The 13,143-nt window shown below is 43.6% G+C and overlaps 1 non-coding gene across 1 annotated transcript; it reads left to right on the top strand.

Moving 5' to 3' along the window:
- Positions 1-9,665: 9,665 nt before the first annotated feature.
- TRNAR-ACG (transfer RNA arginine (anticodon ACG)) lies at positions 9,666-9,738 on the top strand. The gene has a single exon. It is a non-coding gene; the product is annotated as a tRNA-Arg (tRNA).
- The last annotated feature ends 3,405 nt before the right edge of the window (positions 9,739-13,143 follow it).

The following is a 13,143-nucleotide window of genomic DNA, read 5'->3' as shown; positions in this document are numbered from 1 at the left end:
ATTGATTACCGTGCAGAGTTTAGTGTCATCTGCAAATATTGAAATATTACTCTGTATGCCCCCTACAAGGTCATTAATAAATGTTAAAAAGAAGCAGGCACAATACTGACCCCTGTGGTACCCCACTGTTAACTGAGACCCAGTCTGAGTATGTTCCATTAATAACCACCCTTTGTTTCCTATCACAGAGCCAGTTCTTAACCCACATAGATATATTTTCCCCTATCCCCATTGTTCTCATTTTATGTATCAACCGTTTGTGTGGAACCGTATAACGTCCATATACACAACATCCACTGCATTTCCTTGGTCCAGTCCGGAACTTGCCTCCTCATAAAAGCTGAAAAAATTTGAATACAATCCCTTTTAGATAGCTATGTGAAACACTCCTGGGTTCAAACCCTTGAGCCTGGGTTTTGTGGTCGGCTTCTCTGTCCACTGAGCTACAGCAGACACAAGGAAAAGACAATTCACGGTTTTGGGCTGCGCTAAGCAAAATGAAGATCCTTGAGCTAATAATATAAAGGAGGGGTTTTAAAAACCACTCCTTTATATTATTGGATCAAGGATCTTCATGTCTGTTAGTGCAACCCAACCCGTGAATTGTCTTTTCTTTCAAGCATCCTGGTGGAGTTCATCCCCTGACCTCTGGGCAGCAGCAACCGTTATTGAGCTTGCACAGGTGTTGTGCCTTCACAACTCACTCAGGTGAGCAGATTACTTGGATCTAATATATCTTTTATAAAGCTATTACCCTATGGTCTGGTGCACTCTGTTTTCCCACTATTGATGCCAATAATGACAGGAAAATTATAAAAATGATGTCCTGTGGAAGGTGACAAAAAAAATAAAACAGAAAAAAAAACATGAAAAGTGCAAATAGTTCTCATTAAAAAAAATGGCCTATAAGTTGACAATGGCTGTTATGAAAAGACTTCAGTAGGGCCAGTGGAGCAATGGATAATACATCTGATTAAAGATCAGAAGATTCTAGGTTCAACTCCTGGCTGGCTTGAGTTTGTTTTTTTTTTACTTACCTTCATAAAGTAAATGCTAAATTCATAAAATAAAAAGTAGAAAAACATAAGTGTATTTAAAAGATTTTTTTAAAGGCATCATTGTTGTATACCCTAGCTCTAGACTGTGATTGCCAATACAACCTAATTTTGAATACATGGGGTGAAAAATTGAAGCTTTGTCATGTTCTAGCCATTGTGGCCAACTAGGGTTTCAATGTTTAAAAAACTTTTTTGCCAAATATATTCATGCATGTAGTTCTGTCAAAATAGTATGTGGCCATGTTCACATGGCAGTATTCTGGATCAGCATTTTTCATCAGTATTTGTAAGCCAGAACCAGGAGTGGACCTGAAACAAAGGTAAAAATCTTTCCATTAGGACACATTCACATATGCAGTATTTTACATCATTATATGTAAGCCAAAACCAGGAGTGGCTGATAAATGCAGAAGTGGTGACATGTTTCTATAAGGGTATGTGCCCATGATCCAGACAAGCAGATCTTTGGACACAGCATACTTTATGCTGCGTCCAAAGCGCTGCGTTATATGAATGCAAGTGAATCTGTAGCACCCTGAGGATTCGGCTGCTACAGGGGTATTGCACCTCAATCCAGAGGTGTGATATTCCACTCCCGGGTAAGGATGGAGTGTGGATCTGAGCTCGGTAGGCTGCATGCACTACACACATCCCATTTCCGAGGAGCAGACCGACGGTACTCCCACTTAGAAATGTGCAGGTACGACCGAGTCTGTTCCTGGCTGGAGTGGGAGGGGGGTGGTACATCCCAAGTAGTGTAGGGGCAGATAGGGGGAGCAGCCTGGGTAAAGTTAGGAGCTCATTGGGTGCTGGTCACCTGAGCTCACACATAGAGGGTGTATATAAGGTGGGCACCAACTAAGAACAGGGTCAGATGCAGAGAACAAGTCAGGAGCAGAGGAGAAGGAAAGACCCAGAGTGAGAGAGGAGAGAGAGAGACCCAGAGGCACAGAAGAACAGGACTCTAAGATCCCAAATTAAAACCCCGGGTGAAGAGTCGGCATCAGGGTACCGGAACCCAAGCTGGTGGGGGTAAAAACATTCCCCAGCCAGAGACCGGAGACCGTGGGCAGCGTTTGCCACGGTCACCCACTGCATCCACCCCGAAGGCACACCACATGAAGGGTCAGGGAACCCAAGGCCAAGGGTGTCCCAACAGAAGGCCCGAGGGAGCTGGACCTAGGTGGATCACTGGTGGGGACGGCCAGAGAACGGGACAGAAGGAGAGCTCAGGGCCACGCTCCGGACTTGTTTGGGGGTTGGCTGGATCCAGGACCTGGTGGACGCAGCACGGCTCGGGTGGTCACTCGGAGCTGGAGTGACCAGTACAACATCTGCAGTAAGTAAACACCCTTAACTGCATAACCCGACTCTGTCTTCACTGCCGTCTGCACTGCACCACCACAACCCCCATCCTCTGCACCTGTCCCCCCTGAGGCTATACCCCTCCCGTTGGGGGTTATCATCACAAGCTGCACCTGCATCATCAGCCTCAGCGGACCCTGCTGCAGCGGCGGCCACAGTGACCGCATCACAACGGGTGGCGTAGTCGACACAAAAGAACTCTTAATAACATCCGTAGGACTGCCACATAACACTGAGCTTGACGCCCTGGGCACGGGGCCGGGTCACAGCCGCTCGGAGACTACAACCCCCCATCTGATCCGGTGCCGGGTATTCCCCTCAAAAAGGAATATGTCCCAGGGGGCGCGTCAAATCCACATGTGTTCATTGAACCATGCGGATTCACCGCATTCAGTACATTGTATTGATCTAATTTATTTTATGGAGACTAGCGACTCCGCAAGAGAAATTGACATGCTGCGGTCTGGAAAGACGCGCCGCATGTCCGTGTGTGATCCACAGGTGCACGGAGACGCATAGTGGACATGGGATTTCTACAAATCCCATCCACTATGCTGTAACATCTGGACGCTGTGGATTTGACGCTGCATAAGCACACAGCGTCAAACCCGCAGCGGCTCCTGATCTTGTGCACATATCCTTATACTTTTCCTCTGATTGTTCCACTCCTGATTTGGGCTTACAAATACTAATGTAGAAAACTCCCCAAATACTCAACGTGTGAACGTGGCCTAAGGCCTCACTCATGTTTTTACCATCTATTTTATTATTATTATTTTAGAGATAATTTTTGTTGATAGGAAAATAAAAAAACAAATATGAAAAATGGGCACTTATTTCCTTTATTCTCCCACCAATGTTGCCTGGTATCAGCAACAAAATAATAAAAGACCATGAAAATAGCTTAAAATAGCTTAAAAATTAAAGGGGTGGTTGAGTTATTTCTGCATTAGTAGCCAACCTCACCTTCTCAACCTAACTTTCCTTTGTTATAAATACCTGTATTTATATTAAACCAGATCACGACCAGGCCATTTACCCCATCCCTAACCAAATATTTTTTTTTGTACATGCGGTTTGAAAAGCTGTACTTTTTTTTTTTCGTTTGCATATTCAAATAATTTTTGCATCTTTTTTTTCCATGATACATTGGGCTTAAAGGGGTGGTCCGACACTAACATTTATTATATTCCTAAATGTCTGTCTACTTAATGTAATAATCTAATCTTTTTTCTAATATACTTTAATTAAAAAGTCCTTATCGTTCCATCACTACACTTTCTAACTGATTTATTTTTTACCTACTTCCAGTTTGATGATGCTTTGTTTGAGAATCACCAGTGCATTTTGGGATACTCAATCGGTACATCATCAGTGGGCAGAGGCTAAAGATTCTGCTGCAGCCTCTGCTGGAGCCTCTGCCCCCATGACACGAAGTGTCATCGGCGACGTCCATTTCAGGGGTAATCCATGCCAACATATGCTCACTACAAGTTCTCTTTTTACTGTCCGATAATACTTTTATTGCATATTGACAGTGCACATAACTGGTCTAAACAAGACTCTCAGTAGGCATAGCTCCCAACCGTCCCATATTCGGCGGGACTGTCCTGATTTGAGGGCTCAGTCCCGCGTCCCGTCACGGCACATCTGTTCTCCCGGTAAGTGCCGGGGCCCTGAGGAAGTGGGGGGCCCACTCGCCGTCGGGGCCGCCGGCACCGTATGGGCCCAGTGAGTCGTGAGAGCCCGGTACCAGCACCCGCGAGTGGGCCCCCCCGCTTCCTCGGGGCTCCGGCACTTGCCATAGTAACTTGCCTCTTCCTGCTCCTCTGCAGCTCCGGCATTTTCCGCATCTCCTGAATCTGTGACGTCTCAGGGCAGAGGGCTCGCTGACGTCCCTACTCTGCGCCCTCTGCTCTGACAGTGCAGAGTGTGGGAAGATGCTGAGGAGTCCTGACCTGCCGCCAGCGAGGAGAGGTATTTGATTATTTTTTTATATATGGGGCCCATGCTGTATGTGGCTATATATGGGGCCCATACTGTATGGGGCTATATATGGAGCCCATACTTTATAGGGCTATATATGGGGCCCATACTGTATGTGGCTATATATGGTCCCATACTGTATGTGGTTATATATGGGGCCCATACTGAATGGAGAAATATATGGGGCCCATACTGCATGGAGCAATATATAGGGCCCATACTGTATGTGGCTATATATATGGGACCCATACTGTATGTGGCTACATATATGGGGCCCATACTGTATGTGGCTATATATGGGGCCCATACTAAATGGAGCAATACATGGGGCCCATACTAAATGGAGCAATACATGGGGCCCATACTAAATGGAGCAATACATGGGGCCCATACTAAATGGAGCAATATACGGGGCCCTTACTGAATGGAGAAATATATTGGGCCCATACTGTATGTGGCTATATATATTGGGTCCTTACTGAATGGAGCAATATATATGGGACCAGTACTGTATGGAGCTATATATGGGGCTCATTATTCTGTATGGAGCATTATATAGGATCCAATATTCTGTTTGGAGCATTATATGGGGTCCATTATTCTGTATGGATCATTATATGGGGTCCATTATTCGGTATGGAGCATTATATGGGGTCCAGTATTCTGTATGGAGCAATATATGGTGTCCATTATTCTGTATGGAGCAATATATGGTGTCCATTATTCTGTATGGAGCATTATATTTGGCCCATTATTCTGTATGCAGCATTATATGGTGCCCATTATTCTGTATGCAGCATTATATGGGGCCCATTATTCTGTATGCAGCATTATATGGGGCCCATTATCCAGTATGCAGCATTATATAGGGCCCATTATTCTGTATGCAGCATTATATGGGACCCGTTATTCTGTATGCAGCATTATATGGTGCCCGTTATTCTGTATGGAGCATTATATGGGGCCCATTATTCTGTATGCAGCATTATATGGGGCCCATTATTCTGTATGGAGCATTATATGGGGCCCATTATTCTGTATGCAACATTATATGGTGCCCATTATTCTGTATGCAACATTATATGGTGCCCATTATTCTGTATGCAGCTTTATATGGTGCCCATTATTCTGTATGGAGCATTATATTTGGCCCATTACTCTGTATGCAGCATTATATGGTGCCCATTATTCTGTATGCAGCATTATATGGGGCCCATTATTCTGTATGCAGCATTATATGGGGCCCATTATCCAGTATGCAGCATTATATAGGGCCCATTATTCTGTATGCAGCATTATATGGTGCCTGTTATTCTGTATGGAGCATTATATGGGGCCCATTATTCTGTATGCAGCATTATATGGGGCCCATTATTCTGTATGGAGCTATATATGGGGCTCATTATTCTGTATGCAGCATTATATGGGGCCTATTATTCTGTATGGAGCATTATATGGGGCCCATTATTCTGTATGGAGCATTATATGGGGCCCATTATTCTGTATGGAGCATTATATGGTGCCCATTATTCTGTATGCAACATTATATGGTGCCCATTATTCTGTATGCAGCATTATATGGTGCCCATTATTCTGTATGGAGCATTATATTTGGCCCATTATTCTGTATGCAGCATTATATGGTGCCCATTATTCTGTATGCAGCATTATATGGGGCCCATTATTCTGTATGCAGCATTATATGGGGCCCATTATCCAGTATGCAGCATTATATAGGGCCCATTATTCTGTATGCAGCATTATATGGTGCCTGTTATTCTGTATGGAGCATTATATGGGGCCCATTATTCTGTATGCAGCATTATATGGTGCCCATTATTCTGTATGGAGCTATATATGGGGTTCATTATTCTGTATGCAGCATTATATGGGGCCCATTATTCTGTATGGAGCATTATATGGGGCCCATTATTCTGTATGGAGCATTATATGGGGCCCATTATTCTGTATGGAGCATTATATGGGGCCCATTATTCTGTATGGAGCATTATATGGGGCCCATTATTCTGTATGCAGCATTATATGGTGCCCATTATTCTGTATGGAGCATTGTATGGTGCCCATTATTCTGTATGGAGCATTATATGGGGCTCATTATTCTGTATGGAGCAATATATGGGGCTCATTATACTGTATGGAGGACTATAATGTCTAGTCTCAAATTAAATCTTTTGACTCCCCACAGGGCCTGCACTGATTTGAGGATTCGCCGGTTTCTGAGATGTAGAATTTACAATAGATATCACTCATGTAATGTAAGAAGTGAAATCTTTGGCCTTATACTATATATATATATTTCTCTGTCGTATCTGTGTATCATGAATCGTGGTATGTGTTAAAGGACCCACTGAGACTCTTTCGCCCGGGGTCCACGAAAACCTGGAGCCGTCCCTGGGAGAAAGAAATGGTAAATGGGCGTGGATTGGGGTGTGGCCAGGGGTGTGGGCAATCATTAGGGGAATTAGGCTCATTATATCCTCATTTCCCATGACACCTGAGTGGTGAAACATGTTGGGGAGGCTAGTAGCTTATCAATTTTAATAGCATATACGTGATAGGGAGGATCATATGGAAACAAGGATAGCGTTTGTGTAATATAACCACACAAAACCAGTAGCAATTAGAACTTTATAAAAACTCATCAATACCATGTCAATTTCTGTAGTGGAGACTAGCATCTCCGCTGTATTTTGATCAATTGAATGTCATTAGATGTGGTAAATCTGCACGTACCTTAACACCAGTGCGGTAATTTGAACGCAGCGTTTTGGATGCAGCGAAAATATGCTGAGTCCAAAACGCTATTATTCCTGATCATGGGCATGTACAAGCAGAATTTGCAGTGGTGCTCTGTATCTAAGGGCAAGGATGGGAGTGGACTGAAAACTACATGGTGCAAATGCCCCGGCACACTGTGCTCCTCCACCTTGGAAATTTTGCTTGCATCACCTATTTATATAAATACATGATGCAAGCAAAATTTGTAAGATGGAGGGGCACAGTGTGCCGGGGCATTTGCACCATGTAGTTTCAGTCCACTCCCATCCCCCACATTATATACAAATTTAAAAAATTACAATAATGGCCCCCTGCCCTTTCATATAAAGTGATGTGGGCTACCTACTAGTTCACTGCCACAGACAGATATGATGATCTACATAATTAACACATACTTTTTAGGCAGACCATAGAGAGCAGGACTCAACAGGAGGACTGAGGCAGTCAGGACTTGACTCAGACCATGCTGGCTTGTTTAGGCTCCTCAATCTTAGCTCAGGCTATGGCTTAGATCTGGGTGCGGGACCTGGCTCCTCTTCAGCAGATCGTTGGATAGGCGTGTGAGTCATTTCCTTTCTTTAAATAGAGGCGCCGGCGCTGTTTATGCTGGACTCTGCTCTACCTGATGCTGGGCCCATACTGCCGCGTGACAACACTCGGCTGCAGGCCTGCAGCGGTGACAATTTGAAACATGTGGCAGCGGCGGTGATGTGAGTCATTTGAAGAATGCTTGAATATACGCGCCCCCACTGTGTATGCTGGGTCCTGCTCTGGCTGCCGTCATGCAGCAGGGCAGGCCCAGCATCATTTAAACCACCTGTGGCCGTGGCGGTGAAGATTTTATACATGCAGCCGCAGCTGCCATGACCAAAAAAAATGTGATTGCGCATTATAATGGGGGGAAATTCATGGGCTCCCCCGGAGCCTCGGGCCCTGGGTGGTAGCCCAGATTGCCCTCATTATAATCCGCCTATGGTTATACATACTCCCGGCCAGCGGGCGCTGCCTCGCTTCCATACACCTCCATTATACACCAACACTCCCTGCACCCTACGTCATACACCCTCTGCTCTAATAATAATAATAATAATGATCAGATTCCAGCTAGAAATACAGGAGAATGATTTGCAAAAGAGAAGTCTGAGCCATCACACAATCATTTAAGTCTATGTTCACATGTAGCGTAAATATTGGATTTTTTTCCCACTGCTTTTTTCGTGAAAAACTGTTGCAATTAACTGTCAAAGCAAGGTGGATGTGATTTCCTAAAAACGCATAACCACTGTGCTTAAAGATGCCGTTGGATTGTGTGGTGTTTGTTGCTTTTCTTTTTTTTTTTACTATGGGAAGCTTGAAAAAACATATGGAAAATTGCAGTTGCATTTTTAAGTGTAGAGTCAAAGCATTTCTGTTTTATAAAGCTGCATTAAAATGCTGTTTCAAATCTACACAAAAAATGCATAAAACAAAGGGGAAAAAAAAAGCAGAAATGCAATTATCAGAGAAGATTGTTACTGCTTATTTTGATGCAGGCTCCTGTACTGCAGAAAACATGTGGATAAAACGCAGCAGAAAAAAACAGCATTTATGCTGTGTGTGAACAAGTCCTAAAAGTTCAGCATGCGCTTTTAGATTTTAGCATCGTCAGAATTACATAAATTATATGTGTCAAAGTAACAAGCAGATGAATGGTGGGACCAAAGGTTTGCTGACAAAGCATTGCCCAGAGCATCACACTGTCTTCATTGGCTTGCCTGCTTTCCATAATACACTCTGGTACCATAATTTAATAAAAGACCCTGATTCCAGCTATTTATCACTTATTGGGCTTTTTGCTCCAGTTTTGATAGAATCCCTGTTTTCTCTGCTGCAGAGCTACCAATTCTGAGTGGTGAGCTCTGTATAACCTTACCCACACTACTGATTTCTGTGTACACTGTGCATAGGCAGAAAGCTGCCAATCAGTGGTGGGGGCTGGATTATATAGTGCTTATGAATATGGAGGACTACATGGCAGCAGGTTTACTAGTCCTGTAGTGATAATCTCCGGCTGCTAAAACACTCCTCCGGCTGCTAAAACAGTCATTTTATCAAAATTACAACAAGCAGCCCAGTAAGTGACACATCACTGGAATCAGGGTCTCTTCACCTATATTATGCTGCTTTCAGATTAGGTAGCAAAAACCTGGTGACAGATTCCCTTTGAGGATGGACTGGCCTATATGTGAATATTATTTAATAGCACAAGCGTAAATAAGTAGTAACATCAATAAATTTGTGTTTAGTGTGACATAACGTATCCACTAATGTTTGCTTCAATTTCTACATTGAGACTTTTGGGGTAGGCACATGATGTAGCGTTAAATATAAAATACAAATATTTAAAAATATATCAATTGGCACAGTTGTGGTGGGCAAGTAATGCAGAAATTTGTAGTTTGCAGAATACCCTCATTAGGGTCAGTGGCGCAATGGATAACGCGTCTGACTACGGATCAGAAGATTCCAGGTTCAACTCCTGGCTGGCTCGAAATTTTTTTATTTCTTTTTTAAATATAAAACTTTGTAAAGCCAAAATATGAATTCTAAATAAATAAAAGTAGAAAACCAAAAGTATATTTAAAAGACATAATTAATGGCACCATTGTAGAATGACCCGTTACTAGACACAAATGTTTAATGCCACCAAGTTGTAAGATCACATGTGGTTAACAAGCATAAGTTTTGTGCCAGTCTAACCATTGTGCCAGGCAAGGCTTTGGATGGTAAAATAGTTTTTATTTCCCCTAATTTATGTATATGTTCTGGAGAAGTAATATATAAGTAAGTTACTCTGCTCCTCCCTCAAGCTTTATACACCACCCTCCACTCCCTGCCCCCTCCACAATACACCCTCTGCTCTAATAAAACAGTATTCTCTACAATGCCGTCCTGATCAGCTTACAACTAGAAATACAGGAGATTGATTGAGAAAAGAGACATCTGAGATATCACACAAACATATAAGAGCTCAGTCTGTTCTTCCGGATCATATCCTGCTTTTTTGTACAGTCAGGATTGGGCCAGAGCAGAAGAAAGTATGACTAGACAAATATTGGTAACCATCAAAATTATGACCAATGTATTTTACAGAAGGTAAAGGAAATGAAAGGGGTTATCCGGTCTAAAGCTAAAGGTCTTGCAGTCATTTTATGTGACTGCAGACCTGGGAATCCTCACAGCACACGCACTGAGTGGATTCCCCGGTGCCTGGTGGTTCTGTGACCGCAAGTATGTGATATACATATGATTCGGTCGACAGGGGTAGGGGTACTCAGATACCGGGATGGATGGGTTACCTCTGTGGGGATCACGGTTGGTCGGCTCCCGGTTCCATGCCCTGGACCGTCAGTAAAGGGATGGGGGTGAGGATGATGGGAGTATTGTGTCCTGACACCTCCTGTGGTAACTGGTAAAATTGGTTACCAGCGCTGTGTATGGTCGCTGAGGTGATCGGCATACAGCTTGTACGAACGCCATAGACAGTAATGTCAAAGTAGGCACACACACACATTAAGTCTTTGTTTTAGTACCTTTCTTTTACTGATGTCCGGTAACAGGTACAGTTCAGGAGGGTAACCAGGTTTTCGGTGCAGGTAGAGATATTCACTCTGGAGATTTGTGAGGCCTCCTCTAACACTGTGTGCGTTGTTTGGGATCAGTCCTGCCTTAAGCTGAACCTGCCACCTTTTACTTTCTTTGGGGTCCTTCTCCACAACTGACAATGAGGACCTTTCCTTGGGGCTACCAATTGTCTTTCTGGGCCCTGGTCCTATACTTGGTCAAGTTTGGCGACTCTTTCCCCTTCTTCTTCAGGGGGATTAGATCCTCCTGATCTGTCCGGGTTTTCTATGCTATTCCTGAATTAATAGCAATCTCGGTCTCCGGTGTCCGGGTGAGCTAAAGGGATAATAGTTTTATCTCTTTCTTTCTCCTTCTAGCCTCCGTCCCTCTCTCTAGGGCGCTTCACAACACAGACCTGTTTCCTAGTTCAGGGCTTAACTGGTCCTCAGCCAACAGCTCTCTGTCTCTCCTCTCCTTCATCCCTCACAAGACCAACTGCCACTTTGCTGTCTACCTGGAAACTGACTCCTCCCCTCAGACCTGGGGTGGAAGGTGTTGTGTGTGCCCAAGTGTTCATCTCTCCCTGCACCTATGGATCCTGTGGTAATCCCCCGCAGGGGTGCCACACATACTCCCGGCCACATTTCGACTAGACTGTTTTAGAGCTCACTTAATACACTTGCACTGAGCAAAGCCGCCCACATCTAGACATCTAGTCAGCATGTGTCCGGAAGTATGCAAATAACATACTTGCAGTCACATGAGCGCGAGGCGGCGGCACCAGAGAATCCCCATGGAGCGTAGTGTGTATGATGTGAGGTTTCTCAAGTCTGCAGTCACATAGGCAACAAGTCTGCAGACACTCTACAGTAAGGCTGGACAACCCCTTTAAACTCATCATATATAATCTTTTGGTAGCATAATAATAGTAAGCCTATTATTTTCGGTGTGTTCTAGCACCCATGCTCAAGACTATATAACAAATCTCTGATTTTTTTATTTTTTTTATTTACAGAGGGATACATTTATTTTTTCTCACACAGCCTTCCAACATTTTTGAGAAGACACATTTCCCTTATTCCAGCATATGCAAAATGACTGAAATAATCTCTCCTAGTAGCATCAATTCAATGGGAGAAAATGAAACATCCTATGGAACCGCAGAGACCATGTAAGATGCAGTGCACATGGCTGCCATAGGATGTCACTGATCTTGTATTTGCCTATAGAATAACCTCATAAGTAGTAGTGTTAAGGAGGCACAATGGGGGCATTATTCATTTTAAATGTGAAGTTAGAATGAGTAGGTGTGCCTTAATTTTAGAAATCAATGAGGTTACTGCACTTTGGGCCCGATTCATCAAGAAAGGCATTGTTCATGCTGGTCTTGATGAGGGGGCGTGCTGGAGTCAGACGCTCCTGGTTCATGGAGAGGTGCACGACTCTTCATGAATTGGAGCATCTGATGAGTGGCATGCGCCATGCCAGAAATTACACTCCAGTCAGGTACTGGAGTGAGATTTCTGGTGTAGGGAATGCCATAGCTTGTCATGAATTAGACGAGCTGTGGCATCCTGCCCCAGCTTTACCCATTTGTCATGAGGATGCCAAAGTTCCCAAAATGTAAGCACAACTCCGAGTTGCGCTCCGCAAGTGGGTATTCCTGGCTGCCGATAACAGCTGATCGGCAGGGGTGTTGGGTTCCGGCCGATCAGACATATCCTTAGGATAGGTCATCAATGTGAAAATAGTGGACAACCTCTTTAGTTTCTACACTCAAGTGATCCCAATTAGGGGAGTATAAACTTTTTTCTGTGTTAGGTATTCAGAGGGCATAATTAGTTTTAAGAGAGCAGTAAGGGTGACATTATTACTTTTTAGGGGGCATACATTTTAGACGACATTAAGGGAGTAATGTTATTTTTAAAAAGCACTGTGGAGGCATAGTTACTTTTAAGGGGGCACAATGGGACAGCACTATAGGGGGCATTATTACTTTTTAATAACGCTATAAAAGGGAGTCTAGAAACAGTTGACCAGCCAGTCTAAGACAGGGGTCTCATAGTCGGCTGGGTACATGGGCCGCATATAGAAAAAATGTATAGGTGGCTGCATTCCTTGTCGGACGAGGTGTCATTTTCAGTGACATCATTTTTTTTATTATTATATGAGGTTTTTATCACATTGTATTCCATCTTTTGTGCGTCACTATAATGAAATAGTTTTTAATTAATTTATTTATTAAGCTAGCACTAGTCAGGAATATCCAATACCTGCGAGTTTTATGAAGTTAAGTAGTTAACAACGAAAGCTCAGTGACTTTCTGGCCATT

Source organism: Phyllobates terribilis, unplaced genomic scaffold (assembly GCF_046119375.1).
Source record: "Phyllobates terribilis strain yellow unplaced genomic scaffold, ASM4611937v1 Scaffold_11__3_contigs__length_659146591, whole genome shotgun sequence".
In the NCBI taxonomy this organism is placed as follows: Eukaryota; Metazoa; Chordata; class Amphibia; order Anura; family Dendrobatidae; genus Phyllobates; species Phyllobates terribilis.
The sequence above is the reverse complement of the archived record's forward strand: the minus strand, read 5'-3'. Positions and strand labels throughout refer to the sequence as shown.